This window comes from Pongo pygmaeus, chromosome 1 (genome assembly GCF_028885625.2).
Source record: "Pongo pygmaeus isolate AG05252 chromosome 1, NHGRI_mPonPyg2-v2.0_pri, whole genome shotgun sequence".
In the NCBI taxonomy this organism is placed as follows: Eukaryota; Metazoa; Chordata; class Mammalia; order Primates; family Hominidae; genus Pongo; species Pongo pygmaeus.
Window position 1 is genome coordinate 170,155,451 of NC_072373.2, and position 27,762 is coordinate 170,183,212.

At 37.7% G+C, this 27,762-nt stretch overlaps 1 long non-coding RNA gene across 9 annotated transcripts; it reads right to left on the reverse strand.

The window, feature by feature from the left end:
- Positions 1-2,705: 2,705 nt before the first annotated feature.
- LOC134738582 (uncharacterized) lies at positions 2,706-27,757 on the reverse strand. Of its 9 annotated transcripts, XR_010124412.1 has the most exons (7): positions 26,852-27,091; positions 24,800-25,024; positions 17,873-21,970; positions 17,253-17,312; positions 15,475-15,606; positions 13,346-13,453; positions 2,706-4,478 (listed from the first exon to the last, which is right to left on the reverse strand). It is a non-coding gene; the product is annotated as an uncharacterized LOC134738582 (long non-coding RNA). The 9 variants fall into 9 exon arrangements; XR_010124410.1 differs by lacking the exons at positions 24,800-25,024; positions 26,852-27,091 and adding an exon at positions 27,305-27,757 and having other exon boundaries at positions 17,873-18,015; XR_010124415.1 differs by lacking the exon at positions 24,800-25,024 and having other exon boundaries at positions 17,873-18,015.
- Between the last annotated feature and the right edge of the window lie 5 nt (positions 27,758-27,762).

Here is a 27,762-nt window from a genome sequence, read left to right on the forward strand (position 1 = left end):
GAAGTGACTGAAATAGATTATAAAGAATTTTCCTTGTCGATTGAGTAGTTCTAATTTTTCCTGGGATTTATGGGAGATCTTGAGACATGGAACTGGCACAATTTATTTTAATGAGACCTCTTGCGGGAAGTCAGGGACCCCGAACGGAAGGATTGGCTGAAGCTATGGCAGAAGAATGTGGATTGTGAAGATTTCATGGACTTTTATTCGTTCCCCAAATTAATACTTTTATAATTTCTTATGCCTGTCTTTACTGCAATCTCTAAACATAAATTGTGAAGATTTCATGGACACTTATCACTTCCCCAGTCAATACCCTTGTGATTTCCTATGCCTGTCTTTACTTTAATCTCTTAATCCTGTCATCTCGTAAACCGAGGAGGACGTATGTCGCCTCAGGACCCTGTGATGATTGTGTTAACTGCACAAATTGTAGAGCATGTGTGTTTGAACAATATGAAATCTGGGCACCTTGAAAAAAGAACAGGATAACAGCAATGCTCAGGGAACAAGAAAGATAACCTTAAACTCTGACTGCTGGTGAGCCAGGCAGAACAGAGCCATATTTCTCTTCTTTCAAAAGCAAATGGGAGAAATATTGCTGAATTCTTTTTCTCAGCAAGGAACATCCCTGAGAAAGAGAATGCGCCCCTGAGAGTAGGCCTCTAAAATGGCCCCCTTGGGTGTGGCCATATTCTATGGTCGAGACTGTAGGGATGAAATAAGCCCCAGTCTCCCATAGCACACCCAGGCTTCTTAGGACGAGGAAATTCCTGCCTAATAAATGTTGGTGAGACTGATTGCTCTCAAACCCTGTCTCCTGTTAAGATGTTATCAATGACAATGGTGCCCGAAACTTCATTAGCAATTTTAATTTGCCCCGGTCCTGTGGTCTTGTGATCTCGCCCTGCCTCCATTTGCCTTGTGATATTCTATTACCTTGTGAAGTACATGATCTCTGTGACCCACACCCTTTTTGTACACTCCCTCCCCTTTCGAAATCACTAATAAAAACTTGCTGGTTTTACGGCTCAGGGGGCATCACGGAACCTACCGACATGTGATGTCTCCCCCGGACACCCAGCTTTAAAATTTCTCTCTTTTGTACTTTGTCCCTTTATTTCTCAACCCAGCCGATGCTTAGGGAAAATAGAAAAGAACCTACGTGACTATCGTGGGCAGGTTCTCCGATAGAGACCAGGGATAGGAAGACAAGTCAAGAGCCTATTCAAATGTTTCAGAGCATATGAGGTTGTGAATAGGCCAGAGACTGAACATGGGGGCTATTTATAAATAATAACCTTCAGGGTTTAGTGTCAGATATGGGGAGAGAGGAGACGGGGAAAGAAGAGATGCCTCGAAAACTTCAATAGGAGAGAAAGAGAAAGTAACACATAGTAAAACAAACAGTAAAACCCTACAAATCTATTCTTAAAGAATTAAAATGACAAAATTTCAAAAAATACAGGCACACTTAAGCTTCGGAGCCCTGTTCAATGAGTAGGTGGTGCTAAATGTGGGTGGCAGTGGGGAAGGAAGGAAAATTTTTTTTTTCTTTTTTTTTTTTGAGACAGAGTCTCAGTCGGTTACCGAGGCTGGAGTGCAGTGGTGCAGTCTCGGCTCACTACAACCTCCACCTCCTGGGTTCAAGAGATTCTCCTGCCTCAGCCTCCCGAGTAGGTGGGACTACAGGTGCATGCCACCACACCCGGCAAATTTTTTGTATTTTTAGTAGAGACAGGGTTTCATCATGTTAACCAGGATGGTCTCGATCTCCTGACCTCATGATCTGCCAGCCTCGGCCTCCCAAAGAGCTGGAATTACAAGTGTAAGCCATCGCACCTGGCCAAGGGAGGAAGATTTAACTTGACTTCCAGGCAGAACTCTTCTGTCTGAGTCCTGGCGACACCCCCATTGTAGATAATAGTGTTCATTGTGGATAGATAGCTCACTCTGAGAGAAATAAACCTGTTCTGCCAGAATGCCTTGCCAGTGGCTTCTGACTTACCTACACCTGCTCTATACCAGAATCTTAACTTTCAGGTTGGATCTACCCAGCAAAAGTACTCAATTACAAAAATGCTGGAATCTCATCTTTAACTCAAGACATTATGAAAACAAAAGTATTGCTGACAATGAGTGAACTCATTCTCTGAAATTCTAACAGCTTGTATAATAGCTAATATTTACTGAGAGCTTCCTTTGTTCCTCGCCCTGTGCTAAGGGATTTATGTATAGATTGCTGATGCCATCTTTGCTGTAATATAAATTTGAGTTTAGGTGCCCATTCTCCTCCCAAATTTGTTTGCTACAATTCTCCACAGAATTTCCAACTACCATGAGACCAAAAATAGGTCCATTGGTTATTTGGGCCAAAATGTAATAGAACTTTTATGGCTGGAATGGGATGCAGTGTGGTATAATGATAAGTGTTTGGGGTTTTGAAGTTATGGAGAACTGGCTGCGGTTCAGTTCAGTTCAATTCAGTATAAAAGAGAGACTCTGAGCCACTACTACAGGAATTTTAATATACATGTATTTATTACAAGATAAGTACTGTGCATGTGAGAAGGTACACAAAGAAGAATGAAGACACAGTATCTGCTCTTAAGGACCCTATAAGTTATTGGGAAAAGATGGGACATAAATGGACACTTTCAAAATAAACTGAGCAATATTAACATAGTGATAAAGAGCTTTCTCTGGGGTCATGGAGAAGGAACACTTAACGCAGCCGAGATGGTTGCTGACCTACATCTTAAAAGGTAAGGAAGACAGATCAGCCAGGAATGGTGAGTCTCAAATTCCAGGCATAAAGATTATTACGAAAAAAGACACAGAAGAAGGATACATCATAGATGTATGAAAAATTATAAACAACATAAAATGAAAAGCAGGGCATATTGATGATGTGAGCCTCACAAAGTTCCCACACCTTTTTGAGCCCCATTTCCTCATCACAAAATGATTATAACATTTAACATTTTAAACAATGTAACATTTAACATTATAAACAATGTCCGTGTCATTGGATTTTTGCAAAAATGAAAGATTAAAAGCCAAACAAGTACCCAAAATTGTGCTTATATCAGAAATTTCAAAGTGGGTAAGATATTTCACAAAAACACTTGCTCTACGGGATGCTAATGTATGCTTTATTTTAGGTTCTATGGTTAGTTATGATTTGGGAGAATGGAGTTGAACTGAGTACAAACTCTGAGCAGATTTCTTTAGAACTAAAGCTTTTAATATACTGTTTCACCGTGAACCTTTAAGGACATGAGAGAGAATATTTAGCTCTTCCAAAGCTTTTTTTTTTTTTTTCTCTAACTGAGCACCCCAAGGGACTCATGTTCCATAATCACACTGGGAAATATTGGCCAAGACTGGACCAGCATATAGGATGCCTTTCATAGCTTCGGTCCATCTGACTCTTACCTTTAGAGGAATACTATTTTATCGGTTCATATCAGTTCATCATTTTATTTGATGGCCAGAGTTTTTTCTATCCCATGACAAGTCTAAGTCTATGTCAACAATAATTCATATTAATGAAGGGTTCTATGTGTTGAGGTCATTGGAGAGTTCCCTTTCAATCCTTTAAACAGCTGTTTCATGAGAAGGGCTACACTTTAATCCTTGACCTCTTAAGTAATTGAACTACCACCTAGATCATAACCTACCACCTTATAAGTAAGGAGGCAGACCGATGTGATGGCTCTGAATTTCACAGTGATGGAGAAAATCACTTAGATGCTCTTCTGGGCCTCAGTTTCCAAAACTTAAAAGAGGATGTTTGTTATTGGTAATCAGCACCCCTCTAGGATTCTACAACAGTGTCATATCATAGGTTAACCTAGAGACTATCAATCTGAAACACTGAATTTAATAAGGTAGGAAGCCATGGCTTAGAAAACAGAATTTCATAGTTCCACGTGGATTCTATATTCTGTAATACCTGGGCAGGAATGGAAGGAGTCCAAGCAAGAGTGGATGAGCCAAGTAGAAGAACAGTATTTCCAGCTAGCCTAAGATTCTCTGAAAGAAAATAGGGCCTAACAGTCGGCATGTGTTAAATTGAGTTGATGAAGGGAAGTGGAACTGGGAATACCTGGAAGAAAGTTATTTGCTTGAGTGAAATTCATTCAATTCAGGTGACTTCCTAATCTCCACCCAGAGTTCTTCCAAAGCTATAGACCTGTATATCCAACCCAGAAGACATCTCCACCTACCGATTCAACAAACACCTCCAACTTAATGTGTTTAAAAGAGAACTTGTGTGTTTCCTCCTCTACATATCTCTGATATGGAGTTCAAGACAGTTCCCAGAGATGCTGGCAGTCTAGGAAGGCAATTTCTTCCATCAGATTGGGCAGTCCTGGTAGCCTTCATCTAAAAGTGAACAGGAAATATTTACCAGGGACTTGGCATTTCCTTCGTCTTCAGGGCTTTTTCACTTGTGCTGTCTTATTTAACTGCTAATAAAAAAAAACATTAATAATTAGGTGTCATTATTCTTATTTTTACAAATTATAAAAGTGAAACTTTGATGGAGTAAATGGTTACTCAAGTTTACACAGCTAGTTAAGTCTGGGAGCTGAAATTCCTACCTACACTTGACTCCTTGACTCCAAACCCTGAATTCCTTTGACTAGGCTGTCTACAGCCCTGAGAACATCGAAGAATTGGTGGAGATGATGCTAGAGCACAGGGTTGCTGAGCTCTGTTCCTGGGGAGAGGCTGTTTCATGCTCTGTGTTGTGCTGTCTGTCATGACTAAGAATTGTAGAAGTGTTCATTGTCACTAGGAAAGGGTCATAGAACTATTGGGCAGGGAAAGAGATGTTAGGATACAGGTTCAGCAGCTGTCACATGTAATATATTAGGAGGATTTTACTTCCTGTACACATCACTTGAGCAACACACACACAAACACATACACACACACTCCCCACTGTAGTGCTTTCTTTCTCTCTCTCCCTCTCTGACTGGTTTCTGTGGAAAAAATGTACAAGATATATTTTAAACTTAAAATAGAGAGCAGCTCACATTTTATTGATAACTCTCATTTATTGAGCACCTATGGTAAGCTTGTGCTCTATAAGCCAACCCAAACTAATTCTCATGGCATTCCTCTGAAATGGGTATTATAAATGGTATTTTGGAGACGAAGAAACTGAGGCACAGAAAGTTTCAAAATTGCTTGAGGTCACACAGCTAGCCAGGGTGCAGGGCTAGGAGAATGAGAATGCAAACACAGGTCTATCAGGCTCCAAAGCCCAGGATTTCACCAGGACACTTGGCTGCCTCAGCAGGCTCACTCAGCGTGGTGCTGGGTGGACAATCTTGCCAAGAGGGCTCCTGGTGAAGAAAATTATTTTTGAAAATCACTGTTCCTTCCATTGTGTAAAACTTACCATACACACAGCTCAGCTAGGAAAGCATATATCTCTATATCAAAGAGAGCTCCTATCCCTTCTCCCTGGAGCAGACAAAACCTCTAACAAATGCTATTTCATCCTGGTTCACCTGAGAGTTGTATGGGGGAAGCGTGGAACATTTCTTGCTGCCAAAGACAAGTCCCAGAATTCTCACATCAGTGCTGCAAGACTGACACCATGTGGCCAAGTCAGCCTCCCGAGGTCCTCCCTGAACCACCTCCCACAGATTGGAGGCTCACCAGCCTTCTCAGACTTTCTAAGGAAGGCACCTGAGAGGATAGAACAGCAAAGAAAGAACCAACCACCAGGGTGGGGAGCTGCTGGTAGAGTCTATTAGCTCTCTACAGAAGGCAAATACTACTGCAAGTAGCCAACTACAAAACTAGGCTGTGGCACAGGAGAACAAGAAACTAGACTTTTTTTTTTTCTAATTTCTGTATTTATTTATCCCTTACCTTGTTCCAAATATACACAGGCAACTGAAAAGATGCATTGAAATTCCACTAGGTAATCTATTTTATAATTTGGTTGGCAAGATGAAGCAAGGAGAAACAAAATGGTAGAAATAAAAAAAACCCCACACATTTGAAATGAAACAATCTAAAACTTGCATAACTAGAAATGCAATACAAGGATTGTCTCTACCTCTTCTATATGCCAGTGGAAAGGATGGAGGCCTCATGGTTAGTCTGAGATAAAAACAAACCATGAGGCAATGAAGAACACAACTGTTCCTCATACTACTAGCAGAAAAAAAGTCCTGAAGTCGTTTTAGAGAGGGCAGGATGTAAAGGTCATGAACAACGTCAGCTCACAGATAAGCATAACTGGCCCAAATGATCTTTTGAGCTCAGCAAATCAGAAAGCCTGAACACTTCAACTCATCCTCTACTTTTGCACTCTTAAAATAATACAAGCTTTTTTTCTCATTATTTGTTTTGATTTTGTGTGTGTGTATAGAATGTTTTGTGCTTCCCCTTTAAATGATTGCTGCCAATTTGTTTTGTTTGTCTAAAATGCAATAAGATTCCATTTTAAGAAGTCGATGCTGGGCTTTTACTGAGAAACACAATAAATTAATCATTAAATCAATTGTATTGATTGAAGCTTGCAAGACATGAAAAATTGCACAGCAAGGAATATTTCCACGAAGAGGTAGGAAAGGACCTCAGCATTCTGGGGGAAGGTGAGTAAGTATGCTATGATAATACTGTTTCATTTCTTCCCTGGGATATGAGCTTCATTTATCAACTCTACAATAAATATGGTGACCATTTAATTTCAAACATTTACCGTAAATAATAGCTTCCATTTATTAAGTTCTCACTAAGCACTATTCTATGCTTAGTGCTTTCATACATTATTGTCACATAACCCTAACAGTAAATCTGGTTGGAGCACATCTCTATCCCCATTTTGTAGAAGAGAATACTGAGGCTGATGTGCATGAGTAACTTGTTCAAAGTGACCCATCTAATGAAAATGTCTGGCTTGGAACCCACTTCTGAGTGAACTGAAAGCCCATGCTCTTAACACTGAATTATATCTTAAATTAATAAAATAATAGAGAGAGAGGCTTGAAATTCTGCAGCATGCTTCCCTACCTGTTTTCAGGGCTGCTCATGCCTCCTCAAAGTGTGCCAACAGTGTAAGGAAATAGAGTTTTGGAGCCAAGATTAGGTTTTACTTGGAAGAAAATGAATATTGGTTACCAAAGCCAAGGCAATGAGTAGAGTTGCAGGGTAAGAACTGAGACACCAAGCAGCACCCGGTGCAAAATGCTGAGATGAGAGCTGATGGGCATAAACACCAAGGCAGATAGGAGGCATGGGGTGGGGGTACAGGGGTGTGTCAGAGTGTTTTATTATTCACGTGAAGTGGCACAAAGAGCCTTTGGCAGAAACTGCCAAGGACTTTGGGCATATACAGGCATAGTTTTCAACTTTCGAGTCCATAGCATGTACCTTAAGCACATCATTTAAGATTCTAAGCCTCAGTGTCCTTATGTATAAAATGGGAGCAGTCACATCTCCCTCAAAGTGCTGCTGTGAGGTTTAAGCGTGATAATGTATGTGAAGCTCTTAAAAGGGAACATCTTGTACAGAGTCCGTGGCCAAAAAGGATGGCTCCTTTCTCCCCTCTTTTACGCTCCCTTGGAAGAGCCTCTTTGAAGGAACTCCTGTACTGGACTTGGTAGCGGAGTGCTCCTATCCCCAGCTTTTCCCAATAGACCGAGTTGGCTTATCTCTTAACACTCTAAACAGCAGTCCCTCAAGAAGGTCTCCCTTGGCCTGCTACCTGTGACCAGTTACAAAAGCATAATCTGCTAGACAAGGATAAGAAGGGAAAGTGAGAGTGTTGATGGCTCCAACACTCTTTCCTTTCACTGTGTTGACACACCGTGAGGAGGCATGAACAGCCCTGAAAACAGGTAGACAAGCATGGAAGTGAGGGATTAATGAAATAGCAATGCAGTGTTCATCAAGATGATGCTGATGACAGGGTGTCTGCTTTATCACCAGACTCTCTGCTCATTTTCATGGGATAAAGCAGTCTGTTTTCAGAAGACCGTCTTGATTCTTAAAGAAGCAAAGACAGATGGGAACCTACTCTGGTCTGTCCTGCCACCTTCTTTTCTGGAAATAGACCCTCTTCCATGCTTAGTGCCAGAAGTAGACTTCTTTTCAGGATGATTTGCATGGAAGAACTCATTCAAATGGAAGAAGAGGCACTATGACTTAATGAAATACTCCCTCCACCAACCCCCACCACCCACACACGTACAAATCAAGTGAGGCTTTATTTTGCTGGGCAACTTCTTTTGACGGAAGTAGACTCATTGGCCAATTTAAAATAAAGGTGGTTATTTATTCACGCCATCACCTCTTGAAGAGGCCAGAACTAAAAGGAAAAGAAGAAAAGTCTCAATTACAGTTGCAGCAGCACTTAATGGCTTGCTGAGTATTCAGCTGAGATTTGAGCTTGAAATTCTGGTACCAGACACAGTTTAGGATTCTAGGGAGGAACAGGAAATGGCCTAGCTCAGAGTATTCCTTTTCACTTATTGAGTCTATTTATTTTATGGTTCTGACCACATGCCAGAACCATTTGGAGTCTTCAAGAATTTAAATAGCGATGTCCAATTAATAAGGCATAAAGCCTTGCAGCTTCCTCACCCCCATGCATTTAGACAGCCCTTCTCCGTTCTGAATGTCTAATTGATAGGAGACACTTGCAGCCCTGTGTTTCTACATCTATGCTGAGGATGAGAGCAGTTAGAGTGGCTTCCAGAATGGGTTCCTCTGCTTGGAGGCATTTCCCAACCCTATACTGAGCAGTCATGTCAAAAAGAATGACAGTTCCTCATGGACATTGTGTCTATGGTTGGAATAGGATGAAAGTTCTGGTAGTTTTATTTCCTTCTGAGACATTCTGGAACATTTTAGCAATGAATTTGTCTCCTGGCTTTCTTGAACTAAGAACTCCACATATATTATTTTCATAATGAGACATTCTGCTGAGGAATTAATGAAATAGAATTGCAGTGTTCAAAGTGACAGTTAAAGCTGTTGTTTTTTTCCCAGCGATGTATTCATCCTTCAGAAATGATAATTTTTAAAAGTTCATGTTTAGATTTTAGATTTTACCTTTACTTGAACAAACTGGAAAATATCTGTGAAACAACTTTGTTTCAAGAATATTCGATTATATTTAATGGGACAGTCCATTAAACTTTTCCTGATTTGTTTTTGTTTTTTAACTGGTTTTAGATGATAACAGGTACTCACTACCCAATTTAGAAAGAATAATAAGGTCTCTTTTTTTGGCCAAGTCTTTTAGTTTTGGTGGAGGGAGGAAAAGGATCTACAATCTCTTCCCTCTATAGTCTAGATTATACAAACCCTTGTGCTTTTAATAGATGGTTCCTCATTAGACAGCACAACAGAATAAAATAATTGTCCTCTATTATCCTTGAGGGGCAGGGCCAAGTTTCCCCCAAAGACATTATCATATCAAACAACTGCATTAAACGCAATGTGAAACACAGGCTTTATGGGAAACCTTTGGATTTCTCCCTCCTGCCAAAGGGGTTCTAAAAGATGAGCCCCTTTGTTATGGATGGCTCTGGCATTCCTCTAGTAGGTGTACCAGATGAAAGATGACTAAAGACATTCCAGATGGAAGAGTTGGCTCACAGCAGCACCATAAATACCTGATGGATATACAAGCCTCTTGGCGTGAAATATGGTCTTTGTTCTGATTTACACTTTTAGTACATATTTAAAAGAATGCTACATCTGTCAGGTGGGGGGAACGGGCATTTAAAAAAACTTTAGATTTGTGGAGAGAGGTTAAAGAAAGCCTCTTTCTACTCCTTGACTGAAAATTATTATGTTTTCCTCATCAGAACCACATCTTTCTCTCCAGAAACTATCGAAAGGGGACATCTTCATTTGCCTGAACAGTTTTTTTTTTTAATTGCTAGAGATGGCAAATTTCATTCTTCCACATTGATTCTGAGTAATTTTGTTGGATGAAAAGCTGTAATGTTGTGAAATAGCATTGACCTATGAGTCCAGAGATAGGACTCTCTATTTTCATAAAACTCTGTGCTTACAATTGTTTCACTGTTGGCAACAGTGCTATGCCTGGGACTTAGTAGGGCTCTTAGTAAATATTTGTTGTTAAACTGAGCCTCGGTTTTCTCAGCTGCAAAGTGGGAGCTAGTAATATCTACACCATAGGGATTCAACCCCCATCCCATGAGAGCCTCTGCGTGCTGTACTCCGTGCTCAGCACTTGGTTCTAGAAACCTATAGGATGGAAGGGAAATGAGTGACACATATCAAGACACATGAAGTTATCACGTATCCCTTCAAAGCTTGAATTCTGAAGTCAAGCAAACCTTAGGTCAAATTCCAGCTCTGCCACTTACTAGCTCAGTGACCTTGTGAAAATTATTTAACCCATCTTGGCTTCCAATTGTCAGTCAGTGAAATGTAATAAGAATAGTTCCTACTTTATAGGGCTACTATAAAGATTAAATAAAATGATGCATTTAAAGCTCTTAAGAAATTGCCTGCATATAATAAGTACTCAATAAATTTTAGTCAGTATCTTGGCTGTACTTAATAAAACCAAGTGCCTAGAATGAACTCTTCACTACTTTTCCCTGCTCAAATCATATCTGGAATAATATTTTTATTCTTGGATATCACAATTTAAACAGATGTTGGTACATCCAAAAGGTAATCTCTGAGAAAATGAAATGTTTGGAAATTATGTCATATGATAAAAATGGTGAAATGACGGAATAATTTGGTTTAAGAAAAAAACCCATCACTATAGACATATTTGAAGACGAATTCAAGTCTTAAGGAACTTTTAAGGGCAAAACAGGCACCATATGGCAGGGAGGTAGACACTTCTATTTAGAAGAGAAGTTTCTGATACTTAAGGCTTTCTGAAAATTGAATTTTCTGTTTCATGTAGAAATTAATCCCCAATCACTAAAGTTAAGAGAGTAAACATCTTTTCTGTGACATGGATGCAAGCATAAGGTAGAAGATGGGATTTTCTTCAACCTGAAATATTGTGTGACTCCTCGTAAGTATTAGAGGTCTGACTGTCCTAATATTATATATTGGATGGCAAAAATCCAGGGACATCCTGACTCTCCAGCTACTTAGTGGTAAATGTGTGCTACAAATTCATTCTGCTAATTCCATTCCATTTTTAGAAAGTCATCACTTTACCGCAGGCTTCTCTAAGTGTCCTTCCTCGTGTACAAGGCCAACTTCTTCACATTTCTTCTTGATTATGTTATTTCCCATGTTCTCTAAGTTTAGATCTTAAATTTCTTCCTGTCTATTTTTTTTGCCCCGTTACCTAAAATCATGCTCCGAGCTCTCCTGTTTCCCTCTATCTTCCACTTCATTTTTCATGTTCTATCCTGATCAATGATGTGTTTCTGTTGCCTCCAGTTACTCAACTCCCATTTACTCCTCAATCCACCAACATTCCCAACACTTGACTGAAACAGTCCTGGCAAAGGTCACTCAGACCTTTTCTATGCCAAGTCTAGTAGATATCTTCTAGACCTTTGCATATTGTACTTCCCTTATCCTCATCTTCACAGGCTTGTATCTTTCTGCTCACCTTCATTACACATTTAAATATGCTGGAGGGATAGAGAGAGATTATCCAAACAGAGAGAACAGATTATCATTAGCATACAGGCAGGACATTTTGAGAATATTTAATAGAAATGGCGAATGGTTCATTTTGGTTCACTTTGGCTTAAGTATAATGTTGGTGGTGGGGCATAATAAAATTTTGCAAGGGCTTAAATTCTAGGCTAAAGTATTGAGAATTAATCATATCTATAAAAAGAAACCACTTCAGGCCGGGTGTAGTGGCTCACGCCTGTAATCCCCAGCACTTTGTGAGGCCGAAGCGGGCAGATCACGAAGTCAGGAGATCGAGCCCATCCTGGCTAACACAGTGAAATCCCATCTCTACTAAAAATACAAATAATTAGGAGGGCGTGGTAGCAGGTGCCTGTAGTCCCAGTTACTCGGGAGGCTGGGGCAGGAGAATGGCGTGAACCCGGGAGGTGGAGCTTGCAGTGAGCACTGAGCACTCGAGCCTGGGCGACAGGGTGAGACTCCGTCTCAAACAAACAAACAAACAAAAAAAAAGAAACCACTTCATATGTCTTAGCAGAAAATTATCATGACTTTAAATGATGATATATTGGATGAAAACTTGTGGCAGAAAGGCCATTTAGGAGGTTACCGTAACAGTCCAGACCCATTTATTTTCCCTTCACTTTCTACCTAGTGAACTGTGTTGTCTTACTTGAGGAGAGATGGCATGCAAAGTGAGTACTTGCTTGATGTCAGAACAGAAGTTCCCATTTTCACTACTATCATGAAAAGAGCCCTCCACGTGTGGGCATGGAGACTGGATCTCCTGGAGATGGTTTGGGGGAGGATGGAGAAAGGGCATGAAACAGTTTTGAAACACATAATATGAATTCCAATTATCCTTCAATTCTTTTGATTTGTTTTCTTCTAGAGAGAAAAAAATCATTTTGGTCCTCTATATCTTTAGCACCTCTATAACACTTCCTAATCTTCAGTTTTAAAAAAGAAAGTATACCTCAGGCACAAAGCCTTCCAGGCACTAGACTCTATAGCAAGAATTTAATCACACTATTTTGTTTTCATTTATTTATTTTTGTTATTACCATCTACTTATGGCAAGTGAAATTGCTTTTCCATTTATGGTAGCATTATACATCTTCCTTTTAAAATGCATTTACAAAAGTAAAATTTAAGAAGGGGGGGTGTTGACTTGTAGAAAAATGGTTAAATAAAAGAAGTGCTGTGCAGACATGGTGAAATATGAAAGGGAACACCAGTGAATTGAGTCTGGAAAATCATAGTTTGTTAATGTGGAATTTTGAGTCAGACAAAATTGGTTTAATGTCCGAGGTCTACTGAACAATTTACTTAAACTGTTTTGGTCTTAGTTTCTACTTTGGCAATAATGAAGAAAGTAATACCTACTTAGTAGGACTATTTCGACGAATGAGAAGAAGAGACATTTCAAAGGTACTTAGCATGACACAGTGCTGATAACAAAGTAAACATATCATACATTTCAGTTCTCCCTTACTTTTCCTCCTGCTGACTGCTGAGATCAGCCATTGCTTCCTGTTCCTCCAGTCCCCAGTTCACACTGTAACTTGTGGGCAGGCCCTGGTATCTAACAGCTGCTGAGTGAGCTCTCTCCTTGCCAGTTTTTGCTGCTGACAGCCTGGCACAGGGCCTGCAGTCCAGCTCCCAGGGATGATTAAATGAATGGCAGCAGGTGGCAGGGACTCTCAGACATGCTTACCCTGCAGACGTCTTTCCTTCTTCTTCTTTGTCAAGAAGTAAAATCATTCTTCCTCTTCTACCCTTCTATGTGCAATGCAGCTAACAACCTGCCCTGTCGTTTGGGCCCCTGTGGAGAAATTCAGGAGCTCAAATCCGTGCAGTCAAAACAGCAAGAACCAGCTGATTTCTGGCTTCCTAAGAATTCTTCACCAGCTCTAAAATAAAATACTATTGCTTGGAGTATACAAGCAATACAATACAATACAATACAATACAATACAATACAATACAATACAATACAATACAATACAATACAATACAATACTCCAATACAAGCTTGGAGAAGTCATTTAGTTTCCTTGCCTGAGTCACAATTTTTCTTTCTGCAAAATGGAGGTGTTATGATCCTCTTTTTGGGATTATTGAGAGAATGTAAAAGGATTCTAGTATAGTGCCTGGCTCCTGCATATGAAAGTTGCTCTACGGATATTCATCCTTTCTGAGCATTGCTACATTTATGGACAGAATCAGTTTCAGAGCTCAAATTCAGAAGAATTTGGAGATTATTAAATCCTTTCTCCTATCAGAAGCAAGAATTTTCTCCATTCTTCAGCTTAAAATTTTTTACTCTCCAGCTCTCTACCTTGAAGCCATTTTAGTGTCACTATTTGGCAAACTTCATTTTTTATACAGTTGATTCTAATACTGAGTCTAAATTTGCCTTCATTTATCTGTTATTCTTTCTAGAGCAAGACTGGATTAGTCTAAGATGTAATCATTTATTCAGTGTTATTCACCTGCTTCCAGGTGGCTTCTGCTCTATTATATCTCCAACCTCTCCAGTTCCTGTTGAGGATTTTCCCACTGCCTTTGGATTCTCAGCACCAGATGGTTTTTCTTTAACCTATGGTTGGTCCCAGGAGCCTCATTATGGTCATTCTGAAAGCAGTAGATGCAGAAAGAACCCCTAAGACCTTCAGACAAATATCTTGTATTATTCTGGGATTTCTAGGCAGTGTATAAGAGTGGTTAATAAGCTAGCATCTAAATGGGAAGTGAAGTTCAGAACTCACAGAAAGAAGTCAGAAAGATTGAAGGAGGAGAGCGGCCTTGTGGCAAGCTGGGGAACAAACACTGAAGAGAATAAATTCAGGATAGTATGCCCAGTAAATAGACCAAAATCATATCAGGTAGAACTGGAAGAGGCTTTGAATTCACTAGTGAATTAATTCTAATATTATTGGTGAGAAAGTTGAGCACTGCCAAGGAGAAATGATATGTACAGCCATTCCATACCTGAGTTAGATTATAATTCTCTGACACCTGACCCAGTGCTCTTTCTCCCATACTTCATTGTTCTTTGCCTGCTCACTGCTACTCTTTCTCCTGATGGTTTCCCCCAGCCTCCAAGCCTCATTAGATCACAGTCAGTGGACCCATTTTTAGTTCAACAGAATCTGCACAGGAATTAGACATCCAACAAGGCTCCTAAAGCCTTTAATCGTTACCATCAATGGGTATAAAAATCTACAATCTGGCAAGGAGAATTCAGATAGCCTAGTACAAATCTTTAGTTACAGAACGAAAAACAGGAGATGAAAACAAAGCCCTGAATTTACTTTCCACAGGTTACACATCTTGTTACTGGCATAATGATATCTGATTTTACCAAATGGTTATAATGTACCAGATGTAGTGTGCTGTGATTTTTACAATCATTTTCTTATTTATCACTCTCAAAACTCAGTGAGATATGTACAATGTTGTCTGCATTTTTCAACAAGGAAACAAAGGCATGGAACACTGACTTATCTTACAAGAGGTTGTACAGTGAGTCAATGGGTGGCAGAGCTGATAAGATTTAAACCCACTTGTGTTTTAACCATTACCCCAAACTATTCAGTATTTTTGCTACTCAACCTCCCTCCAAAACAGTAGAGCACTTTCCTATCAATACCTAAGACATAACCATCCTTGTTATTTTAAAGTCACCGAGAGAATAAAAGAATTTTACAAAGTCATACATTTGAAAGAAAATGTCCAACGTTTCACACCATTAGAGGAATATCAAGGAATTACAACCTTGGACTAGAGATGCTAAATTTGAAAAGAGCATTTTTCACTCATTTCTAAAGAATTTGAATTTACCTGGGAGCCAAATGATTAAGCCTTAAGCAAAATAAGCCAGGATCCAAGCCTGCTCTTATCTCCAAACTGGAAGTGAAGGATTTCGATTTTGTTCAACTCTGCTATGCTAATGTATCCATAGTCAAGCAGGTGCTGTTGGAGGCAAGTTGCTTTAATTGGTTTAGTGCAGAAAGTACAGGCTTTATTGTCATCCATTTGTTCAACAAACTCTATTTACTGAGCATCTACTACATGTTAATATGTGATTTGCAGTCCCTGCCTCCTTACAGTGAATCACAGCATGATATAGTAAATACTACATAGAGGAGTTTTGTTATTTGGCATATACTGATCACCACTGGTATAAAAGGCACTGAGGTAGGTGGCAGGAATACAGAGATAAATAAGTAAAAACTGGCCTTGTATCAAATTTGCTCACAGTAGTGTGGCAGGTGAAAATGTAAAATTCAATGTGACATTATCAATGCTTTTACAGAGGTCAGTACCTAATGTTGACAGCAGCAAAAAATAGTACCTAATTCTCCCTGGGTAAGAGGTCGGGCTGGAGTGAGAAAAAAAAAAAAAAAAAAAAAACAGGAGGGAAACACTTCTGGTTTCCACATACTTACATGAGAGTCTTTGTTCAAAAATCTCTCCAGTTATTTTTTTATGCCTGTGGTAAAATTAAAACCTACTCTTTATATAGAAATAGTAGAATAGAAAATGCAGAGAAATTGAACTTCAAAAACAGTATTACCATTGTTAACATTTGGCTGCATTTGTCTGATCTTTTACATAGTTAGGCTTCTTGCAGTTATTTTTTTATTCTCATACATAAATCAACAAACTCAACTAACATTTGTTGATTACATTCCACGTGCAAGACATTGAAGATACAGAGATAATTATGGCCTACCATCATGCACATGATCTGGTCATAAAGACACACACTTAAACAATTGAGTCTTAGACACTGATGAGTGCAACAGGAAATACTGATAGAGACAGCTCAGGAAACACAGTAAGAAATTCCTCTCTGGTCTACTGTACATACTAATTTAAATCCTATTATCCTTTTAAAAAATATTATAACAAAGTCATTTTCCATTTAATGAGAACTGTTTTGTAAGATCCTCATACTGTTCTGTCAAACTATTCTTTATTTAAACAAAACTTTCAGCTGTTTTGTGATATTCACTCATAAATAACTCAAATGAACATCTTTGAATATTACACATTATTTTCCTCTTTCCTTTGGCCTTAAAACACAATTAGTGGCTCAATTTTCTTTCCCGACAGCCATTTCCTGCATTTTATATACACGCAAGCTGGTGTTCAAAGGCATTAAGTTGTTTGACCATGTTAAAATAATCAATTAGGAGTTGATCCAAGCCTGGAATGCAGAGCATTCAGTTTTCAGGGTGATGTCTAAAGACTACCCTCTAGGTCAGGGTTTTTCAGTCTTAGTACTGTTGATATTTGGGCTAGATAATTCTTTCTTGTGGGAGAGGGCCTTGTGTTTGTAAGATGTTTAGCAGCATCCTTTGCCAATAGCATCCCACATACACACCAGTTATGACAACAAAAACTATTCACAGATATTGCCAGACACCCCCAAGGGATAGCCAATTTTCTCCCCATTGAGAGACACTGCTCTAGGGGATCCCTGCTGCATAGATTTTGAAAGCTGTGACGATGACCCTCATTGACAGCAATGCCATTAAGAAGTCATCCTTTTCTCTATTGAATAGATTTTGTTTCACAACCATATGTAGACAAGTGAAGAAAGTGTAACTTACCTGTGAAACCTCAGCAAATTCAGGATAAAATAACTATAAAAGCCTTGAAGCTAAGCTTCCCTAAAGAACAAGAGGAAATACATTATTCTGGAAGGCTTTTAGGATTCAAGCTGGTGTCCAAGAGAATATATGATCCATGCAGACAATAAAAGGAAGGAAAAGAACATGGAAACAGACATCAAATCCATGGCTGTTATGGTCTTCCAAGCTGCTGATCTCCTAGGATTTCTCTCAAACGACAAACCATATGGAGAGCTCATCTACCTTGCAAGAGTGTTTATGATTCCTTGGGTAGTGATGTGAGGCCTTGGGAAGACTCTGGCAATCAGTAGGGAAGACTGTAAAGCTGGAGGAATCGCCTTCAGCTCATGCACAGGGTCTGGCTTCTTAGAACACAGAATCAAGAGAATCAAAATCTTATAATGGGTCCTCGTATGTGGCTACTGACTGCATCTCTTGCCCTTCTGATTTCAATGGATCATGAAAGAAGGGTGCTAGTGAGTCTCCCTAAACCCATTCAGCATAAAGTAAGCAGGATTTGGCACAAGTAAGCTTTGTGTGAACTGCTGTCATGTGGATACAAAAAATAGAACTGGGTAGAAATTGGCCTGGAGGCTTACCTTGACATAAACTGCCGTTCCACATAAGGGATAAAGTGTTTTGTCAAAAGAAGACTGGGCCACTGTCCTTTCTCATTCATCTCCACCTCATGTATCTTCAATCTGATGACCAAATTCTTGACCAATAGTAAATAGACTCCTAACTGTGGCAGAGGAGAAAGAGGTTCTAGAAATTACCAGCTGAGTGTTCTTGGGTAGGTTTCATCACTTCTCTGAACTCTAGCCTATTAAATTAAACAACTACTTCCTCAGGTTGTTTCAAGATTCAGTGAGATGATAGATAACTTATCTAGCACAGTATCTGTTATATGCTAAGCACTCAATAAATGTTAGATGTTTTTCCCTTTATCACTCTTCAATAGTCAGACTGTGCACTACTGAGCATTCCTCTTATTTTGAAGGCCTTTTGGCATTTTGCTAAATAAACTCTTTAATTAAAATCCAGCACAGAGCAGGATAATAGCCTCCATGAGGGAAGGGATCATGTCTTGTCTTTTTCTCTAATATATTACCTTGGTGCTTGCCGTGTATTAGATGCTTGAGAAATCTTTGCAGAAATAATTGAATATATGATTATATGAATGAATAATTTGATCATACAATAAAGTCCTGGTATTGGGAAAGGGAAAGATAACATTTATTCAGTGCTTATCCTGTGCTAATCATCTTGATATACACTCTCCAGTCACTGATCTATTCAATTTTCTCAATTTTTATTCCATTTTCAGAAGATGAAACCACAGCTTAATTAACTTAACTAAGGTCATTTGGCCACTAGGAGGTTTAGCTGGGCTAGAAAACCAAGTTTGTCTACTTTCTATGCCTGCTATGGGAAGTCATGGGACTAGGAACTATCCAAAGCAGAGACCAATTCTTAACCATCTTTAATTCCTGTTATCAGTTAAATTACATACCCCCAAAATATATAATGAAGTCCTGACCCCTAGTACCTCAGAATGGGGCCTTATTTGTAAATAGGATCATTGCAGATCTAATAGTTAAGATGAGATAATCCACTATGACTGGTGTCCTTAAGAGAAAAAGAGAGACACGCAGGAAGAAGATGACCATGTGATGAAGGAGGCAGAGATTGGAGTAATGTATCTACAAGCCAAGGAATGCCAAGGATGGTCAGCAAACAACACAAGCTGGAAGATGTAAGGCAGGGTTCTCCCCTATAGGTTTCAGAGGGATCATAGCCCTACAGACACCATTATTTCACATTTCTAGCCTCTAGAACAGTGAGACAATAAATTTCTGTTGTTTTAAGCCACCTGATTTGTGGTACTCTGTTATGGCAGCCACAGGAAGCTAATACATACCTCTGTACAAACAATTGACTATCATATTAGAGGAGCTCAATGCATATGTATTGACTTAATTTCAACTCAACTGCCCTGGGAAGAATGCTCTTCTCTGTTGCTGGAGATGTGCAAGCACAAGTGGCAAGACTATTATATGGTTATGTTATTAGGGGATTTGAATCATTTCTAAGGACCCACCTAAACCAGATCCTATGAACTTGAGATCTGAAAACTTGAAGGAGAATTATTCTGGGGCTATATTACTACATTTGGAGAGGTAACTCTGCCTAGTGTTTCTAGCACAGTTAGATTTCTATAAATGTATCCAATCTTGTGATCTACAGCCATCAATAAGAAAAAGTTTTTTTTTAATGCTGTTCAGGTATTTCTAACTGATTTATTCATCTTCAAACAGTGTTTGTACTCCATGTGCATTATGGCTTTAACTGCTTTGTCTATATCTTGCAATTTTTTAGACCTGGAAAGGAAAATGTGTGTTTCAGGTATAAAATACCCTCTTGAACTAAGAAAGGAATGATTGAGACTTGCCAAGCCTTCAACAGAGCCCCAAGTTCCTCACTTCCTCTTGGAACGTAAGGAGTATTAAATGACTATGAATGTGGAAACCACCAAAGCTGCAAATGAAGCAAACTGTATAAATTTAAAATTCCTGCTCTTGTGTATGTTCCTTGCTGGAAATAGAGAGCTCTTTCTTTTTATTGTTAAGGGAGTATCAGTTTATTTTTTTGGATTATTTCCACTATTGAATATTGACTTATCATTTATACAAAACTGTAAATGGGAGCCTAATACCTGAGACCATTTGTAAATTATGGAAATGCGCTCATTTTCTCTGTAGGGATTCATCTTCTTATGGGAAGAATTTCACAGAGCTAAATATAATTGCTTTGCATAGGTTTGCAAGAAAGTTTAGTGTTCCTGGCTATCAGATGAGGAAGGGAGAGTAGAAAAGGACTAACATTCACTAAGAACCTACTAGGGACCAAGTTCTATGCATGTTACTAAATTTAATGATACTAACACACTGAAGCATAATTACCCTCTGTTTTGATAGAAGACAAAATAGAGGCCCAGAGTGGTGCCCAGACTTTCCCAGGGCTAGTGAAGGAGCGGAGCCAGGGTTCAAACCTGTCTGTTTGCCTCTAAAGTTTAATCTCTTTTCATTTACTGCATTGCCTTTCTGAAATGGAATAGGAATTTCTCAGATAGGGGTGAATGGAGTAATATTTATAAACATCAACCTAAACCTTGTGCTCTTCCAAGTTATCTGATAGATTCGCTCCAAGGAGCCATTAAGAAAAGCCACTGGTCCAAGGGCTATAAATTAACACTTTCCTCATACACAGCTATAAGCAGCTCTTTAAAACCTGGGTAATATCGTCCTTAAAATAAGTATCAGTTTTCTGGGCATTTATGCTCTATCACTCTTGGTTTTTCCATCCTTGACTGCATTAAAAGAATTCTTCTTAATTCCTTTTCTCTTTTTATGGCTTTGCAAGGGGCTAATTTTCAGGCAAAATTGCTAATTTTACAGCTGCTTTCTGCTTTGTCAGCATGAGACTGACTGAGGAGTTATTAATAGAAGAATAGGATTCCCTTTTCATCCTTTTGCTCTTGACTGTTGCAGGAGGTGGGACAAAAATCCATTATTTAATAATATTTGTTCTTCTTGAAAGGTCATCATTCCAGCCTTTTAGTTTCCACTAAACTGCAGCAGTGTCAGCAGCAATAGCAGCCACTCTTTCTTCCTGAAAGGCTTCTGGAATTCCTCCATGCTGCATGGCTGGTATAAGACTGTCTTTGAGATGCACCTTGGAAATGAGGTCCATGCGGGAAAATTCTCTCAGTTATTTCTATGCATTTTCCAAATAGTAATTTCTAGCCATAAGTATTTGTAGTTGCCCCCAGTCATCTGCATGTAGATTTCTGGAGCATAGGGTAAATGTGGTGTATATCAGTTAGGAATTGCATTCTGCGGCTAGTAGCAGAGCACAGAAATAGCAGTGGCCTAAAGAAGACAGAAATTTATTTTTCACATTAAAAAAATCTTTAAATAGGCATTCAGGATTCGTATGTGACCTCACATTGTCATCATGGACCCAGCTTCCTTCTGCCTTTCCATTTTACTGTCACTATCATGTGGTTTCCATTCTCACGGATGGCCCACAGTCTAAGACACAAGTGATTCTAAGCAGGAATCAGAACATGAGGGTGAAGGGCAAAAAGGGATAGATCAGCTGTCTGTCCTTCTCTTATGGGCTTTCCTAGAAGACTTCCCAACAATTTCTGTCTACATCTTCAAGCTGCAGGGGAGGCTAGGAAACATCATCTTTTTAGCTGGGCCCATTGCTGCCTCCAGTAAATTAGAGTTTTCTTACTAGGAGAAAGGGTAGGACAATATTAGAGTGGCAAATGGCATATCTGCTACATGGAACAAAGAGAATGACTAAATAAATTAAACCAATAAAGCCTCTATTAAGCACCGGTTTTGTGCCTAGAAATGAAATAATAGAAAGTTTTGATTAATCCCTTTAAGGAACAAAAGCTTATTGCTCATGTTGTCTTCTTAGCCTGGAATGCGTTCTCCTTCCTTGCTCACCTGGAAAACTTCAATTAATCATTTAAGATTTCTCTCAAACATTACCTGCTCTCTGATGCTTCTCGGAGTTTCCACCCTTTAATCCCAGAAGGAATTCATCAATGGCTCAGCTCTGTCCCTGGAATACTTTATCCTTACTTCTATTTGCCCCTTATATCTTCAGGGGCAGTACAACTGCAGTGAAGATAACATGGGAGATAGATAACACTGGCTTCAACTCGCATCTGTCACTTTGGACTAGGTACTTTTGCCCTTTGAGCTGCAGTTTCCTGTCTCTAGAATACAGAACATTAATCCCCATATCAGGGACATTTGTGAAGATTAAATGAGATTATATGTGACAAGCATGGCTGCAGGAAATTCTTAAAATATTTTAGTTCATCTTATGCTCTATCATATGCCTGTTATGATTTACAGAAAATTTTTTTAACTTTCAGTCTTATTTAAATTACTGGTATTTTGTAGGGTTTTGTTGTTGTTTATCACAGTCAGCTGAAATTTAACATATTAATAAAGTCTCTGGAGCTATATTACTCATATAACATTTCCTTAAAAACCTACCTGAAGATATACTTAATCCAAAATAGAGAGACAGCAAAATTCAATGATCAAAAACAGGAAAATTTGATATGAAGAAGGATGGCAATGAATACTAATCTATGCAACTTAGGAATTAGGCTCAATAATGATAGTTACAAAGTGAGACTGTTACAAAACAGTCTCTTGAAAAAAATTAACATAAATAATGTGAAAATAACAATAAATTAACTATAATAAATAGGTACAAACTTTCCAGGTTACATAAGCAAACAAAAAAATAGAGTAAAAGAGTAAAAATGGATGAAAATGAAATTACATGATTGCCCTACTTTGTCACAGAAGAGACCTAGTAGATAGCATTCTGTTGCTGAAGATGCTATCCTATGAAATGTAAATGTGGGAACATTACTTACAATTATAAATATAACTATGAATTGAGCTAAAACCAAAGTATACACCTTTCAGATTACTAGGTGAGAAGATCAAAGACAAAATCTCATGGTATAGCTAAATTGTTTTAAAGGGAAGATGAAAGCAAGGACAAATTTTTTTAAAAAACAGAAAACAAAAAAAAAACAGATGTAAGACCGCAGTCATTTTGTGAAAATAATAATTAATAATTAAAATAGGATAAATGATTAAATACCATTTTAAATGCTTATACTAAATCAAAATAAAAACTGATATGCCTAAAAACATTTCAGAAAACATTGATATAAAGGAAGGATGGGGGAAAACCAGACTAATAAAAAAACACAGAATACATTATTATTATTATTACCAAACAAACATGAAATTAAAGTAAAATGAATTAAATACCCTAAACAAGGAGAATTACTGAAAATACAGTATATAATAGACTGTAACTCTTAATAACTTTTTAAACATTGAAATAAATAGCATCAAAATGTATGAAGCAAAACTCATTGAAAAATGCAGGTTAGGTAGTTTAAAAATTGTAGGAACAGAGACCTTAACCAATACAATAAGTCATTTGACATAATGGAAGTAAAGCTAGAGAAATACATAGATATCTAAATAAAAATAGAGCTAAATCAAACCTTACCATCTGTAAATATAAAATATACATCTTTTTAAGGGCTTATAGGATATGTTTATTAATGAACATGTATTAAAATTTTTTAAACCTCTATGAAACTTGGGAAATGAAACTATTACATACTACATTTTCACACAAAAATGCAATAATGGTAAAAACTAATAACAAAGCAAATTTAAAAATATTGAATCAGAAATACAGACACGGTCTTAATTTATATGCCATAGAAGAGAATATCTAGAAAATATATAGACATATCTGAAAAACTACAAAATGAAATACTATTGTGGAAATCTACTTAACTTTGCCAAGATGTACCAAGAAGAAAAGTCACTGAATTTTAGTAAATTAAAATATATTAATTATGTACTTAAGTAAGATAAAATAAGTCAGATGGCATAATTGCTAAACAAAGCCAACAAGAGTTCCCTTGAAAAAATAAATAAAACAAATCAGCCATTAGTTTGCCTAACAAAAATAAACCATGAAATCGAGAATTAAATAAAGAAAAATATACCAGACCTACAGGGGAAGTTATTTCAAATAATATTTGTAAAACTCTATTGTAATAATTTTTGAAATTCTGAATAAAATTGATTATTATCTAGGAAAACATATGGATTTAAAAGTAGATTCAAGAAACAAAATTTGTGATTTTGTTCTGTGAATATGGTATACTAGAAATCCTGTGAATCCTCTCACTGTAAAACATTTAGAAACAATAAATAAAATAAGAAAAGGGTATACATGAAAGCAGAACTGAGCTTACAAGACTGTAATTAAAATCTTTAATAAAGAGATAAAAAGCATAGGCCTAAATTTGGACAGGTAAGCAAACACTAAAAAAGGCAGATGCCCTATGTATAATTACAGACACAAATATTTATTATAACCTACAATCTGCCCAGTGTGAGGTTAGGCCAGTGCAATTTGAGAAGTATAAATAGAGACCCCAAAAAGAGCTGAGATCTCCAAATCATTGTATCGCTGTATATATTAGTAAATATATACAGAAATAAATATGTGAAGAAAAAATTATGAGATCATAGCAAACCAAAACTCCCACTGCAACAACCAAAAATAGCCATAAATATTTATAAAATTATATTGCTAAAGACTATATAAATGCTTTGGAAGCAACAAAGACTAAAGAAATTGGAATTCCAGGGACACAAGAACCTTTATAAAATGAGGTGATGTCACTGACATTTTCTCTCCTTGGGGTGTGGCTCATGCAAAGGTTTCTCACCAAAAGTGAGGTTTTTGGTAGTAACACATGGAAGGCATGGCAGATTGAAATATGAAGAGACATAATATTCTACATTTTTTTGCCCACAACATATTTGTTGCACATGGGAGGCTGGGGTTGATAAACTCCAAGGGTAGAGTAAATTCTCCCATACCTTTCCGTCTTTGGAGACAAAATCTTACTAAAAGACAAAGGCATGCATAAAATCCACAGCTGGGCTTCCCTCAAGATAATTGCCAGATTTGGAGGTTTCAAGGGTGGAAGGCTAAAAATTGAAAATTAAAACCTCCAAAGAGCAGAGCTAAATCTCCAGAAATCTTTCAAGAATGAGCAGACAGATAGCCATTGACTGCTCAGTCAAAATCCAGGAGGGCAGCACCTGAGGAAATGAAATAAATGAAGGTCATTTCACTAAGCTGTAACAGCCTGAATCCAGTTCAATGCATGTTTAGATTAAGGAGATTAGCCATTATCCTACTTAGAAAACTGAAGCATAGACAGAAGAAAAAGAAAGGAAAAAATACACAAAGCATAAAGGACACATGGGATACATCAAGATAGGAAATATAAACACGTCTTATTTGTGTCTTTAGAGTACCAAAAGAGGAGCAGAGAGCAAAAGACACAAATGAAATATTCGAAGATCTACTAGAAGAGAGTTTTCAAAATGCATCACAGAAAACCCCGCAACCAATTCAAGAATCTCCATAAACTCCAAGCAGGTTAAAAACTTATCTAATCGAATTTCTGAAAACCAAAGACATGATATATAGCTATATATAGATAAATATAGATATAGACATAGAGTATATATGTATGTATATAAAAATATATTTACACACACACATGCACACATATACATACGTGTGTGTGTATAAGAAGAGGTAGAGAGACAAAGAGAATGCTAAAAGGAGCCAGAAAAAAAAGACACATTGCCTAGCAAGGAATAACAATAAAACTGACAGTAGCTTCTTTAATAGAACCTATGGAAGCCAGAAGAAAATGGGTGATGCTTTTAAAGTGCTGAAAGAAAGATTGGTCAACCTTTAATTTGTACCTAGCAAACATATTTTCCAAAAAGGAAGCCCATATAGCGATCATTTAGACCAAAAAAATGCCAGAGGTATTAATCAGCAACAGACCGAAAATTAAAGAAACCTTAAAGAAAATTCTGTCTGAAAGAAAATGAACCCATATGGAAGAACAAAACTGTAAGAGAAAAATGAAGAACTAGAAAGGGTAAGCATGTAGTTAAAAATAAAGCATATGGGCTCATTGAAACGATAATATCTTTAGAAATTTATGACATACATAGAAGTAAATTACATGAGAATAATAGTAAAATGGGTGGGAAGGAGGTAAATGAGGTTACACTGTTTTAAGATCTGTGTATTGTCTTTAGAGTGGTAAAAGTTCTTATTTAAGATTATTGTAATAACTTAAGAATTAATGCTGTAGTCTCTAGGGTAACCACCTAAAAAATAAATATACTTAAATAAAAATGAGTACAAGAGGAAATATTGAATAATTCAAAAGTGAGTGTTCCAAAAAAAGAAGGAAAAATAAAGTAACATGGAACAGATGGTCCAAAATGAAAACAAATAGCAAGCTAGTAAAGTCAAATCCAATTACATTAACATTATTTTAAATGTAAATGGACAAAACATTCCAGTTAGAATGCAGATATTGTCAGATTGAACTAAAAAAAATTGCCCAAATATATTCTGTCTCCAAAAGACACTGTTCAAATAAAATATAAAAAAAAGGAAACTGAAAGAATGGAAAAACATATATAAACAATAACAGACAAGAAACTGGTATACTTATGTCAGAGAAAGCAACCTATCAGACGATAATGATTTCTAGAGCTAAAAAGATTTTTATAATGATAAAGGGGTCAGTACACAGAAAGATATAACCATCTTGAATTTGTAAATATGTAATAATATAGATTCAAACTATATAAAGCAAAATATGACAAAATGGAACACAGAAAAAGACAAATCCTCAATTGTAGTTGAAGAGTTTAACATATCTGTCAGTAAGTATAGAACAAAGATACAAAAAAATCAGTAAGGCTATAGAAAATATAAATAACACAATTAAAGTAATTATAGTATACTATATCTGTTTTAGTCTGTTTTCACACTGCTATAAAGAACTACCTGAGAGTAATTTTTGAAGAAAAGATGTTGAATTGACTCACAGTTCTGCATGCTGTAAAGGAAGCATGGCTGGGAGGCCTCAGGAAAGTTACACTCATAGTGGAAGGTGAAAGGGAAGCAAGCACGTCTTACAATGGCGGAGCAGGAGACAGAGAGTGAAGGGGGAAGTGTTACAGGCTTTTAAACAACCAGATTTCATGAGAACTCACTCACTATCATGAGAACAGCATGGAGGAAATCCACCCTCATGATCCAATCACCTCCCACCAGGTCCCTCCCCCAACATTGGGAATCACAATTTGACATGAGATTTGGGTGGGGACACAGCCAAACCATATTAACAGCCAACAACTGCAGATGATACAATCTTCTCTAGTGCAACTGGAATTTTTTTTAATTGACCATAGGCTGGTACTGAGCCATAAGAAAAACAAAAACAAAACAAAACAAGACAACAACAACAAAAAAAACACCTGTTTTAACAAAACACATACCTGAGTATCTTGAAACACTCCCTCTGGGGGAAGCCAGCTGCCATGTAAGAAAGTCCAACTACCCTGAGACCATTAGGTAATGCAGAAGGCTAAGCTAGCCAGTTGGAAAGGCAACGTGGAGAGAGAAAAATGCCCATCCTCCCCCAACTCCAAATTCTTTACGTGGTTGAAGAAGGCTTCAGGTGACTCTAGTTTTAATGACTATTTGACTAAGATCCCATAAGACACCTCAAATAAGAAATGACCACCTGAACCCAATCAATGCTCCAGAGCCATATGAGATCATTAATTGTGATCTCAAACCTCTGGGTTTTGTGCTGCTTTGGTATGCAGTGTTAAATAAATGAACAAGCAGTGCAATGAGTATCTCTCTACCCCATTTACCCCCAAGGAGGAAGTGGGGTATTGTCCCCTCACTTCTGGTAAAAAGAAAGGGTTTTCCTTTAATGTATATGCTC